We start from the raw sequence: 13122 nt of genomic DNA, 5'->3' as shown, positions 1-13122 counted from the left end.
AGACCACTTGTCCAGTAAGTCCCATTGTAAGGTCCTCGCATAGAACCTGCCTAAGGGGATGGCCTCGTATGATGCCACCATCCTTCCCAGGACTCGAGTGCAGTGATGCACTGACACCTGTTTTGGTTTTAATAGATTCCTGACCAGTGTCATGAGCTCCTGAGCTCTCTCTATCGGGAGATAACCCTTTTCTGGTCTGTGTCTAGGATCGTGCCTAGGAGAGGCAGATGAGCTGTAGGAAACAACTGCGACTTTGGAATATATAGAATCCAGCCGTGTTGCCGTTACACTTCCAGAGAAAGTGATACGCTGTTCAGCAACTGCTCTCTTGATCTCGCTTTTATGAGGAGATCGTCCAAGTACGTGATAATAGTGACACCTTGCTTCCGCAGGAGCACAATCATTTCTGCCATTACCATGGTGTATATTCTCAGGGCCGTGGAGAGACCAAACGGCAACATCTGAAACTGGTAATGACAATCCCGTACCGCAATTCTGAGGTACACCTAATGAGGTGGATAAATGGGGACATGAAGGTATGCATCCCTTATGTCCCGATTCACAATAAAGTCTCCCCCTTTTTAGGCTTGCAATGACGGCTCTTAGCGATTCCATCTTGAACTTGAACCTTCTCAGGTATATGTTCAGGGATTTTTAATTCAATATGGGTCTGACCGAACCGTCTGGTTTCGGGATTACAACATGGTCTAATAATAACACCCTCTTGTTGAAGGAGGGGACCCTTGACCACCACCTGTTAAAGATACAATTTGTGAATTGCAGATAACACTGGCTCCCTCTCTTGGGGGGAAGCCCACAGGGCCGTCGGTGAGGGGGCATCTTCTCACAGTCCAGCTTGTATCCCTGAGACACAATATCTATTGTCCAGGGATCGAACAGGGAGTGAACCCACTTGTGGCTGAACTTACGAAGGCGTGTCCCCACCGGGCCTAGCTCCGCCTGTGGAGCCCCAGCGACATTGGTGGATTTTTGTAGGGGCCGGGGAGGACTTCTGTTCCTGGGAACTAGCTGCCCGGCTCTGACAAGAAAGGACGCCCCTCAGACTTTCTTGTTTCTTTATACGAAAGGCTGCATTTAATAACGTCGTGCTTTCTTAGGCTGTGCAGGAATATAAGGCAAACTAGCAGAATTACCAGCTATAGCTGTGGAGACCAGGCCCGAGAACCCTTCTCCACACAATCCTCAGCCTTCCATATGCCTCTTAAGTCGGCATCATCTGTCCAATGCATATTCTACAGGACACGTCAAGCAGAGATCGACATAGCTTTGACTCTAGGACCCAGTATACTCATGTCTCTTTGGGCATGCTTTATAACTATATATCTATCACTTAAGACAGCATCTTTAATATATTTATATTGCATACTAGGGTCTCATCTCTGCTGATAAGGTACCTGTCCACACTGCCACAGCGCTATAAACCCATGCCGACACAATCGCCGGTCTGGGTAGTATACTAGAATGTGCACGCTATCTGCAGGATCCCTGAGAATAGCAAGTGCTACCATCTGTGCAAACAGGACACCCCAGGGGAAGATTCTCAACATATCCTGGCCCTAGTGGGGAAAGGATACAGCCTGAGAATTCTCTTGTGGGAAGCTGCCGTCTCTTGTCTGGAGATTCCCGCTCTTTTTCCTCATGAGAGGAGGGAAAAATTTACCTCAGCATTCTTCCCCTTAAACATGTGTACTCTCGTGTCAGGGACAGATGAGTCATCAGTGATATGCAAATCATCTATTATTTCAATAATCATATATTGAATACCTTATAGCCACCTTGGCTGTAACTTTGCATTATCATAGTCGACAGTGGAGTTAAACTCCATGTCGATACCAGTGTTTGTTATTATGGATAGTGAGCATTGAGAGACTCTGATGGTCTCTGTGACATAGGGACGGACATGGGTAGATTTCCTGTCTGTTCACTAACCTTTTGTGCAATAAATTCACCTTAGCACTTACACATATCCAAACAGGTGTCGGCGTTGTCGACGGAGACACCCTCTCACACACATATCCGCTCTATCACCTCCTTAGAGGAGCCTTTTACCTCAGACATGTCGACACACGCGTACCGACACACCACACACACAGGGGATGCTCTATTTGAGGACAGTTCCCCCACAAGGCCCTTTGGAGAGACAGAGAGAGAGTATGCCAGCACACACCCCAGCGCTATATAACCCAGGGATTACACTACAACTCAGTGTTTACCCAGTAGCTGCTGTATATACAAATTTTTGCGCCTAAATTTATGTGCCCCCCCCCCCCCCCTCTCTTTTCACCCTTTGTGTACCAGGATACTGCCGGGGAGAGCCTGGGGAGCTTCCTTCCAGCGGAGCTGTGAAGAGAAAATGGCGCTGGTGTGCTGAGGAAGAAGGCCCGGCCCCCTCAGTGGCGGGCTTCTGTCCTGTTTCTTACTAAAAATGGCAGGGGTTTTATACATATACAGTTTTCCAGACTGTATTATGTGTATATATTGCCAAAAGGTATACTTATTGCTGCCCAGGGCGCCCCCCCCCAGCGCCCCGCACCCTACAGTGACCGGAGTGTGTGGTGTGCAGTGGGAGCAATGGCGCACAGCTGCAGTGCTGTGCGCTACCTTAATGAAGACCGGAGTCTTCTGCCGCCGATTTTATCTCCTTCTTCTGTCTTCTGGCTCTGCAAGGGGGACGGCGGCGCGGCTCCGGGAACGGACGATCGAGGTCAGGCCCTGTGTTCGAAACCTCTGGAGCTAATGGTGTCCAGTAGCCTAAGAAGCACAAGCTAGCTGCACGCAGGTAGGTTTGCTTCTCTCCCCTCAGTCCCACGTAGCAGTGAGTCTGTTGCCAGCAGATCTCACTGAAAATAAAAAACCTAACAAATACTTTCTTTCTAGCAAGCTCAGGAGAGCCCACTAGGTGCATCCAGCTCTGGCCGGGCACAGATTCTAACTGAGGTCTGGAGGAGGGGCATAGAGGGAGGAGCCAGTGCACACCAGATAGTACCTAATCTTTCTTTTAGAGTGCCCAGTCTCCTGCGGAGCCCGTCTATTCCCCATGGTCCTTACGGAGTTCCCAGCATCCACTAGGACGTCAGAGAAATACAAACTCCACACAGTTAGATCCATGGTGGAAATCTGGATGTTTTTTGGAAAAACAAACATAAAAACAGCTAAAATTACAGAATTGGGAGTAATTTTGATCCTACGATATTAATAACCTCAATGACATTCATTTCCACTCATTTCCAGTCTATTCTGAAAACCTCACAATATTGTTTTTAGGCCAAAATGTTGCACCAAGGTAGCTGGATGACTAAGTTAAGCGACACAAGAGGGCGGCACAAACACCTGGTCCATCTAGGAGTGTGTGTACTGAATGTAGTGTGTTCTCCCTGCTGCCATGTGTGCACTGTATGTAGTGTGTGCTCCCAGTTCCCCCTGCCATGTGTGTACTGTATGTAGTGTGTTTTCTAGAGATGAGCGCCTGAAATTTTTCGGGTTTTGTGTTTTGGTTTTGGGTTCGGTTCCGCGGCCGTGTTTTGGGTTCGAACGCGTTTTGGCAAAACCTCACCGAATTTTTTTTGTCGGATTCGGGTGTGTTTTGGATTCGGGTGTTTTTTTCAAAAAACACAAAAAAACAGCTTAAATCATAGAATTTGGGGGTCATTTTGATCCCAAAGTATTATTAACCTCAAAAACCATAATTTACACTCATTTTCAGTCTATTCTGAATACCTCACACCTCACAATATTATTTTTAGTCCTAAAATTTGCACCGAGGTCGCTGTGTGAGTAAGATAAGCGACCCTAGTGGCCGACACAAACACCGGGCCCATCTAGGAGTGGCACTGCAGTGTCACGCAGGATGTCCCTTCCAAAAAACCCTCCCCAAACAGCACATGACGCAAAGAAAAAAAGAGGCGCAATGAGGTAGCTGTGTGAGTAAGATTAGCGACCCTAGTGGCCGACACAAACACCGGGCCCATCTAGGAGTGGCACTGCAGTGTCACGCAGGATGGCCCTTCCAAAAAACCCTCCCCAAACAGCACATGACGCAAAGAAAAAAAGAGGCTTTTTACTGATATTTGGTGTTTTGGATTTGACATGCTCTGTACTATGACATTGGGCATCGGCCTTGGCAGACGACGTTGCTGGCATTTCATCGTCTCGGCCATGACTAGTGGCAGCAGCTTCAGCACGAGGTGGAAGTGGATCTTGATCTTTCCCTAATTTTGGAACCTCAACATTTTTGTTCTCCATATTTTAATAGGCACAACTAAAAGGCACCTCAGGTAAACAATGGAGATGGATGGATTGGATACTAGTATACAATTATGGACGGGCTGCCGAGTGCCGACACAGAGGTAGCCACAGCCGTGAACTACCGCACTGTACTGTGTCTGCTGCTAATATATAGACTGGTTAATAAAGAGATAGTATACTCGTAACTAGTATGTATGTATAAAGAAAGAAAAAAAAACCACGGTTAGGTGGTATATACAATTATGGACGGGCTGCCGAGTGCCGACACAGAGGTAGCCACAGCCGTGAACTACCGCACTGTACTGTGTCTGCTGCTAATATATAGACTGGTTGATAAAGAGATAGTATACTCGTAACTAGTATGTATGTATAAAGAAAGAAAAAAAAACCACGGTTAGGTGGTATATACAATTATGGACGGGCTGCCGAGTGCCGACACAGAGGTAGCCACAGCCGTGAACTACCGCACTGTACTGTGTCTGCTGCTAATATATAGACTGGTTGATAAAGAGATAGTATACTCGTAACTAGTATGTATGTATAAAGAAAGAAAAAAAAACCACGGTTACGTGGTATATACAATTATGGACGGGCTGCCGAGTGCCGACACAGAGGTAGCCACAGCCGTGAACTACCGCACTGTACTGTGTCTGCTGCTAATATATAGACTGGTTGATAAAGAGATAGTATACTCGTAACTAGTATGTATGTATAAAGAAAGAAAAAAAAACCACGGTTAGGTGGTATATACAATTATGGACGGGCTGCCGAGTGCCGACACAGAGGTAGCCACAGCCGTGAACTACCGCACTGTACTGTGTCTGCTGCTAATATAGACTGGTTGATAAAGAGATAGTATACTACTAATATTATATATACTGGTGGTCAGGTCACTGGTCACTAGTCACACTGGCAGTGGCACTCCTGCAGCAAAAGTGTGCACTGTTTAATTTTAATATAATATTATGTACTCCTGGCTCCTGCTATAACCTATAACTGGCACTGCAGTAGTGCTCCCCAGTCTCCCCCACAATTATAAGCTGTGTGAGCTGAGCAGTCAGACAGATATATAATATATATAGATGATGCAGCACACTGGCCTGAGCCTGAGCAGTGCACACAGATATGGTATGTGACTGACTGAGTCACTGTGTGTATCGCTTTTTTCAGGCAGAGAACGGATATATTAAATAAACTGCACTGTGTGTCTGGTGGTCACTCACTATATAATATATTATGTACTCCTGGCTCCTGCTATAACCTATAACTGGCACTGCAGTAGTGCTCCCCAGTCTCCCCCACAATTATAAGCTGTGTGAGCTGAGCAGTCAGACAGATATATATAATATTATATATAGATAATAGATGATGCAGCACACTGGCCTGAGCCTGAGCAGTGCACACAGATATGGTATGTGACTGAGTCACTGTGTGCTGTGTATCGCTTTTTTCAGGCAGAGAACGGATTATAAAGTAAACTGCACTGTCCTCACTAGTAAACTCTCTCCACTCAGTCTCTACACTTCTACAGTAACAGTACTCCTCCTAGTCAGCTCCAGTAAATCTCTCTCAGTCTCTTATAATCTAAATGGAGAGGACGCCAGCCACGTCCTCTCCCTATCAATCTCAATGCACGTGTGAAAATGGCGGCGACGCGCGGCTCCTTATATAGAATCCGAGTCTCGCGATAGAATCCGAGCCTCGCGAGAATCCGACAGCGTCATGATGACGTTCGGGCGCGCTCGGGTTAACCGAGCAAGGCGGGAAGATCCGAGTCGCTCGGACCCGTGAAAAAAAACATGAAGTTCTGGCGGGTTCGGATTCAGAGAAACCGAACCCGCTCATCTCTAGTGTTTTCCCAGTCCATCCTGCCATGTGTGTACTGTGCTGTACATGCTACAGGGTTACCATTCCCAGTGTACATAAGTGACAAATGGGACATTAACACCTTCATTATGGGAGCAATTTAATATCAAAGGTCTGAGTTGGACAGCTCATATTTATATTTATTGCTCTACTGTATGTCCTGCTCGTCTTGTCATATGTTTGTATACTGGTATTAGGAACACCTGTCTACAAATAGAGATGAGCAGGTTCGGTTCTCAGAGAACGGAACCCTACTGGGCTTCACGTCATGAGCCCAAATCCGAGTCAGGCTTGGGTTTTCCCTCCTTACTCAGAAACCAGAACGAGGCAGAACGTCATCATCCCGCTGTCGGATTCTCGCGGGGTTTGGATTCCATTATAAGGAGGACCCGCGTGTCACCACCATTTTAACTCCGGCATTGGAGAGTGTAAAAAGAAGACGTGATTCCGCTCTTTCAGTGTCCGTGTCTTGTGCTGCATCTGTCTAGTCACAGTGGTTGTGTCCTCTGCTGCCATATATCCAGTGCTGCTGTATAGGGTGCTGTGTTGTGCTGCATCAGTTCAGTGGTGGTGTATTGTGCTGCATCAGTCCAGCCACAGTGGTGTCCTCTGCTGCCATACGTCCAGTGCTGCTGTATAATAACATACCCTCCAACTGTACCTTTTTAATAGGTACAGTACCTTTTTTTTATGGTCTGTACCTATTTTTGGCTCTCCAAACTTCCATTGAAAGTATAGGAAAAGGGGCGTGGACACGCCCCCTTTACCAGTGGCCACGCCCCCTTCTCAATTTTGTACCGGTTTTTGTGTGTAAAATGTTGGAGGGTATGTAATAAGTCCCTTACAGTGTTGCTGTGTTGTCCTGCATTAGACCAGTGGTAGTGTCCTGTGCATCAGTCAGTCCAGTGACCAGTCACAGTGATGTCCTCTGCTGCCATATGTCCAGTGCTGCTGTATTAATCCAGCCCATTGCAGTGGTGCTGTGTTGTCCTGCATCAGTCCAGTGGTGGTGTCACTGTGCTGCCGTATATGTCCAGTGGTACTGCCGCATGTGTCCAGTGGTACTGCCGTATATGGCCAGTGATTCTGCCGTATATGTCCAGCAGTACTGCCGTATATGTCCAGTGGTACTGCCGTATAATTCCAGTGATCCTGCTGTATAATTACAGTGATCCTGCCGTATAATTCCAGTAATCCTGCAATATAATTCCAGTAATCCTGCCGTATAATTCCAGTAAGCAAGCTGTATAATTCCAGTAATCCTGCCGCATAATTACGGTGATCCTGCCGTATAATTCCAATAATCCTGCCATATAATTCCAGTGATCCTGCCGTATAATTCCAGTAATCCTGACCTATAATTACAGTGATCCTGCCGTATAATTCCAGTAATCCTGCCGTATAATTCCAGTAATGCTGCCGTAAAATTACAGTAATCCTGCCATCCTGCCGTATAATTACAGTAATCCTGCCGTATAATTACAGTGATCCTGCCATATAATTCCAGTGATCCTGCCGTATAATTCCAGTAATCCTGCCGTATAATTCCAGTAATCCTGCCATCCTGTCATATAATTACAGTAATCCTGCTGTATAATTAGTGATCCTGCCATATAATTCCAGTAATCCTGCCGTATAGTTACAGTAATCCTGCCATCCTGCTGTATAATTCCAGTGATCCTTCCGTATAATTCCAGTGATCCTGCCGCATAATTCCAGTAATCCTGCCGAATAATTACAGTGATCCTGCCATATAATTACAGTCGTACTGGCATATAATTACAGTGATCTTGCCGTATAAATCCAGTGATCCTGCCGTATAAATCCAGTGATCCTGCCATATAATTACAGTGTTACTGGCGTATCAATCCAGTCCAGTGATACTGCCGTATATATATATATATATATATATATATATATATATCCTGTTGCAAAGCGGATTACTGAGGCCATAACAACTATGCTGGTGTTAGATGTGCATCCGGTATCCACCATTAGTGCAGTGGGACTGCAGTGCCAACCCTAAATGGGCCAGGTGTTTGTGCCGCACACTTGAGTCGCTTAGTTTAGTCATACAGCTACCTCATTGCCCTCTTTTACTTCTTGGCATGATGTGCTGTTTGGGTACTATTTTTTTTAAGTGCCCTCCTGTCTGACACTGCTATGCCACTCCTAGATGGGCCAATTGTTTGTGTTGCTTAGCTTAGTCATACAGATACCTCATTGCACCTCTTTTACATCTTTGCATGATGTGCTGTTTGGGGCCTTTTTTTTTATATCTGCCCTCCTGTCTGACACTGCAGTGCCACTCCTAGATGGGCCAATTGTTTGTGTCGCTTAGCTTAGTCATACAGCGACCTCATTGTACCTGTTTTTCATCTTTGCATGATGTGCTGTTTGGGACCTTTTTTTTTATATCCACCCTCCTGTATGACACTGCAGTGCCACTCCTAGATGGGCCAGGTGTTTGTACCGCACACTTGTGTCGCTTAGCTTAGTCATACAGCAACCTTGGTGCACCTCTTTTTCATCTTTGCATCATGTGCTGTTTGGGGCATGGTTTTTTAAAGTGCCATCCTGTCTGACGCTGCCGTATAAGTCCAGGGGTACTGCTGTATTAGTCCAGGGGTTCTGCCGTATAAATCCACCAATTGCAGAATTTCTGAAAAATGACAGGGGAGTGCTGGAGAGGCTGTCAGTGGACTGAAAAATTGCAGGCCACTTTCGACATTCAGCCACTGCATGCCACTACTAGATGGGCCAGGTGGTTGTGTCGCTTAGCTTAGTCATACAGCAACCTCGGTGCACCTCTTTATCTTTGCATCATTTGCTGTTTGGGGCCTATTTTTTAAACCTGCCATCCTGTCTGTCACTGCAGTGAAACTCCTAGATGGGCCAGGTGTTTGTGCCGCTTAACTTTGTCATACAGCCACCTCGGTTCAACCTTTTGGCCTAAAAACAATAGTGTGAGGTGTTCAGAATAGACTGGAAATGGGTGGAAATGAATGTTATTGAGGTTAATAATACCGTAGGATCAAAATGACCCCCAAATTATGTGATTTTAGCTGTTTTTAAGTTTAAAAAAAAATCATTCAGATCCAAAACCAAAACACGAAAGGGTAGTTTTGGCAAAACCAAGCCAAAATTAAGGTCCATACACATTAGACGATGTCGCTCTGTGAGCGACGTTGTCTAATGTTTCCTCCTCCCGGGCCGGCCGGTCGGCGGCCGACTGTATACATTGAGCGATATGACCGCTCATATCGCTCAGTGACGTAACGCCTCAGCCAGCACTGCATGCAGGTCGTGGACGACAGTCCAGATCCTGCATGCATGCCCTACCAACAGTGACGATCGTTGCCGACCCGTGGGACCGTGCATCGGTTGTCGCTGGCGGCATACACACTTGCCGATAAAATGAGCGACGTCGCTCAGGGAGGGGGGAAATGAGCGACGTCGCTCATTTTATCGACAAGTGTGTATGGGCCTTTAAAGCCAAAACACAAAACACGAAAAGTGCCCGCCACACATCTCTATCTACAACCTAGATTAGAGATGAGCGCTTGAAATTTTTCGGGTTTTGTGTTTTGGTTTTGGGTTCGGTTCCGCGGCCGTGTTTTGGGTTCGAACGCGTTTTGGCAAAACCTCACCGAATTTTTTTTGTCGGATTCGGGTGTGTTTTGGATTCGGGTGTTTTTTTCAAAAAACACTAAAAAACAGCTTAAATCATAGAATTTGGGGGTCATTTTGATCCCAAAGTATTATTAACCTCAAAAACCATAATTTACACTCATTTTCAGTCTATTCTGAATACCTCACACCTCACAATATTATTTTTAGTCCTAAAATTTGCACCGAGGTCGCTGTGTGAGTAAGATAAGCGACCCTAGTGGCTGACACAAACACCGGGCCCATCTAGGAGTGGCACTGCAGTGTCACGCAGGATGTCCCTTCCAAAAAACCCTCCCCAAACAGCACATGACGCAAAGAAAAAAAGAGGCGCAATGAGGTAGCTGTGTGAGTAAGATTAGCGACCCTAGTGGCCGACACAAACACCGGGCCCATCTAGGAGTGGCACTGCAGTGTCACGCAGGATGTCCCTTCCAAAAAACCCTCCCCAAACAGCACATGACGCAAAGAAAAAAAGAGGCGCAATGAGGTAGCTGACTGTGTGAGTAAGATTAGCGACCCTAGTGGCCGACACAAACACCGGGCCCATCTAGGAGTGGCACTGCAGTGTCACGCAGGATGTCCCTTCCAAAAAACCCTCCCCAATCAGCACATGATGCAAAGAAAAAGAAAAGAAAAAAGAGGTGCAAGATGGAATTGTCCTTGGGCCCTCCCACCCACCCTTATGTTGTATAAACAAAACAGGACATGCACACTTTAACCAACCCATCATTTCAGTGACAGGGTCTGCCACACGACTGTGACTGATATGACGGGTTGGTTTGGACCCCCCCCAAAAAAGAAGCAATTAATCTCTCCTTGCACAAACTGGCTCTACAGAGGCAAGATGTCCACCTCATCTTCACCCTCCGATATATCACCGTGTACATCCCCCTCCTCACAGATTATCAATTCGTCCCCACTGGAATCCACCATCTCAGCTCCCTGTGTACTTTGTGGAGGCAATTGCTGCTGGTCAATGTCTCCGCGGAGGAATTGATTATAATTCATTTTAATGAACATCATCTTCTCCACATTTTCTGGATGTAACCTCGTACGCCGATTGCTGACAAGGTGAGCGGCGGCACTAAACACTCTTTCGGAGTACACACTTGTGGGAGGGCAACTTAGGTAGAATAAAGCCAGTTTGTGCAAGGGCCTCCAAATTGCCTCTTTTTCCTGCCAGTATAAGTACGGACTGTGTGACGTGCCTACTTGGATGCGGTCACTCATATAATCCTCCACCATTCTATCAATGTTGAGAGAATCATATGCAGTGACAGTAGACGACATGTCCGTAATCGTTGTCAGGTCCTTCAGTCCGGACCAGATGTCAGCATCAGCAGTCGCTCCAGACTGCCCTGCATCACCGCCAGCGGGTGGGCTCGGAATTCTGAGCCTTTTCCTCGCACCCCCAGTTGCGGGAGAATGTGAAGGAGGAGATGTTGACAGGTCGCGTTCCGCTTGACTTGACAATTTTGTCACCAGCAGGTCTTTCAACCCCAGCAGACCTGTGTCTGCCGGAAAGAGAGATCCAAGGTAGGCTTTAAATCTAGGATCGAGCACGGTGGCCAAAATGTAGTGCTCTGATTTCAACAGATTGACCACCCGTGAATCCTTGTTAAGCGAATTAAGGGCTGCATCCACAAGTCCCACATGCCTAGCGGAATCGCTCCCTTTTAGCTCCTTCTTCAATGCCTCCAGCTTCTTCTGCAAAAGCCTGATGAGGGGAATGACCTGACTCAGGCTGGCAGTGTCTGAACTGACTTCACGTGTGGCAAGTTCAAAGGGCATCAGAACCTTGCACAACGTTGAAATCATTCTCCACTGCACTTGAGACAGGTGCATTCCACCTACTATATCGTGCTCAATTGTATAGGCTTGAATGGCCTTTTGCTGCTCCTCCAACCTCTGAAGCATATAGAGGGTTGAATTCCACCTCGTTACCACTTCTTGCTTCAGATGATGGCAGGGCAGGTTCAGTAGTTTTTGGTGGTGCTCCAGTCTTCTGTACGTGGTGCCTGTACGCCGAAAGTGTCCCGCAATTTTTCTGGCCACCGACAGCATCTCTTGCACGCCCCTGTCGTTTTTTAAAAAATTCTGCACCACCAAATTCAAGGTATGTGCAAAACATGGGACGTGCTGGAATTTGCCCATATTTAATGCACACACAATATTGCTGGCGTTGTCCGATGCCACAAATCCACAGGAGAGTCCAATTGGGGTAAGCCATTCCGCGATGATCTTCCTCAGTTGCCGTAAGAGGTTTTCAGCTGTGTGCGTATTCTGGAAAGCGGTGATACAAAGCGTAGCCTACCTAGGAAAGAGTTGGCGTTTGCGAGATGCTGCTACTGGTGCCGCCGCTGCTGTTCTTGCGGCGGGAGTCCATACATCTACCCAGTGGGCTGTCACAGTCATATAGTCCTGACCCTGCCCAGCTCCACTTGTCCACATGTCCGTGGTTAAGTGGACATTGGGTACAACTGCATTTTTTAGGACACTGGTGAGTCTTTTTCTGACGTTCGTGTACATTCTCGGTATCGCCTGCCTAGAGAAGTGGAACCTAGATGGTATTTGGTAACGGGGGCACACTGCCTCAATAAATTGTCTAGTTCCCTGTGAACTAACGGCGGATACCGGACGCACGTCTAACACCAACATAGTTGTCAAGGACTCAGTTATCCGCTTTGCAGTAGGATGACTGCTGTGATATTTCATCTTCCTCGCAAAGGACTGTTGAACAGTCAATTGCTTACTGGAAGTAGTACAAGTGGGCTTACGACTTCCCCTCTGGGATGACCATCGACTCCCAGCGGCAACAACAGCAGCGCCAGCAGCAGTAGGCGTTACACGCAAGGATGCATCGGAGGAATCCCAGGCAGGAGAGGACTCGTCAGAATTGCCAGTGACATGGCCTGCAGGACTATTTGCATTCCTGGGGAAGGAGGAAATTGACACTGAGGGAGTTGGTGGGGTGGTTTGCGTGAGCTTGGTTACAAGAGGAAGGGATTTACTGGTCAGTGGACTGCTTCCGCTGTCACCCAAAGTTTTTGAACTTGTCACTGACTTATTATGAATGCGCTGCAGGTGACGTATAAGGGAGGATGTTCCGAGGTGGTTAACGTCCTTACCCCTACTTATTACAGCTTGACAAAGGGAACACACGGCTTGACACCTGTTGTCCGCATTTCTGGTGAAATACCTCCACACCGAAGAGCTGATTTTTTTGGTATTTTCACCTGGCATGTCAACGGCCATATTCCTCCCACGGACAACAGGTGTCTCCCCGGGTGCCTGACTTAAACAAACCACCTCACCATC

This window comes from Pseudophryne corroboree, chromosome 4 (assembly GCF_028390025.1).
Source record: "Pseudophryne corroboree isolate aPseCor3 chromosome 4, aPseCor3.hap2, whole genome shotgun sequence".
In the NCBI taxonomy this organism is placed as follows: domain Eukaryota; kingdom Metazoa; phylum Chordata; class Amphibia; order Anura; family Myobatrachidae; genus Pseudophryne; species Pseudophryne corroboree.
The sequence above is the reverse complement of the archived record's forward strand: the minus strand, read 5'-3'. Positions refer to the sequence as shown.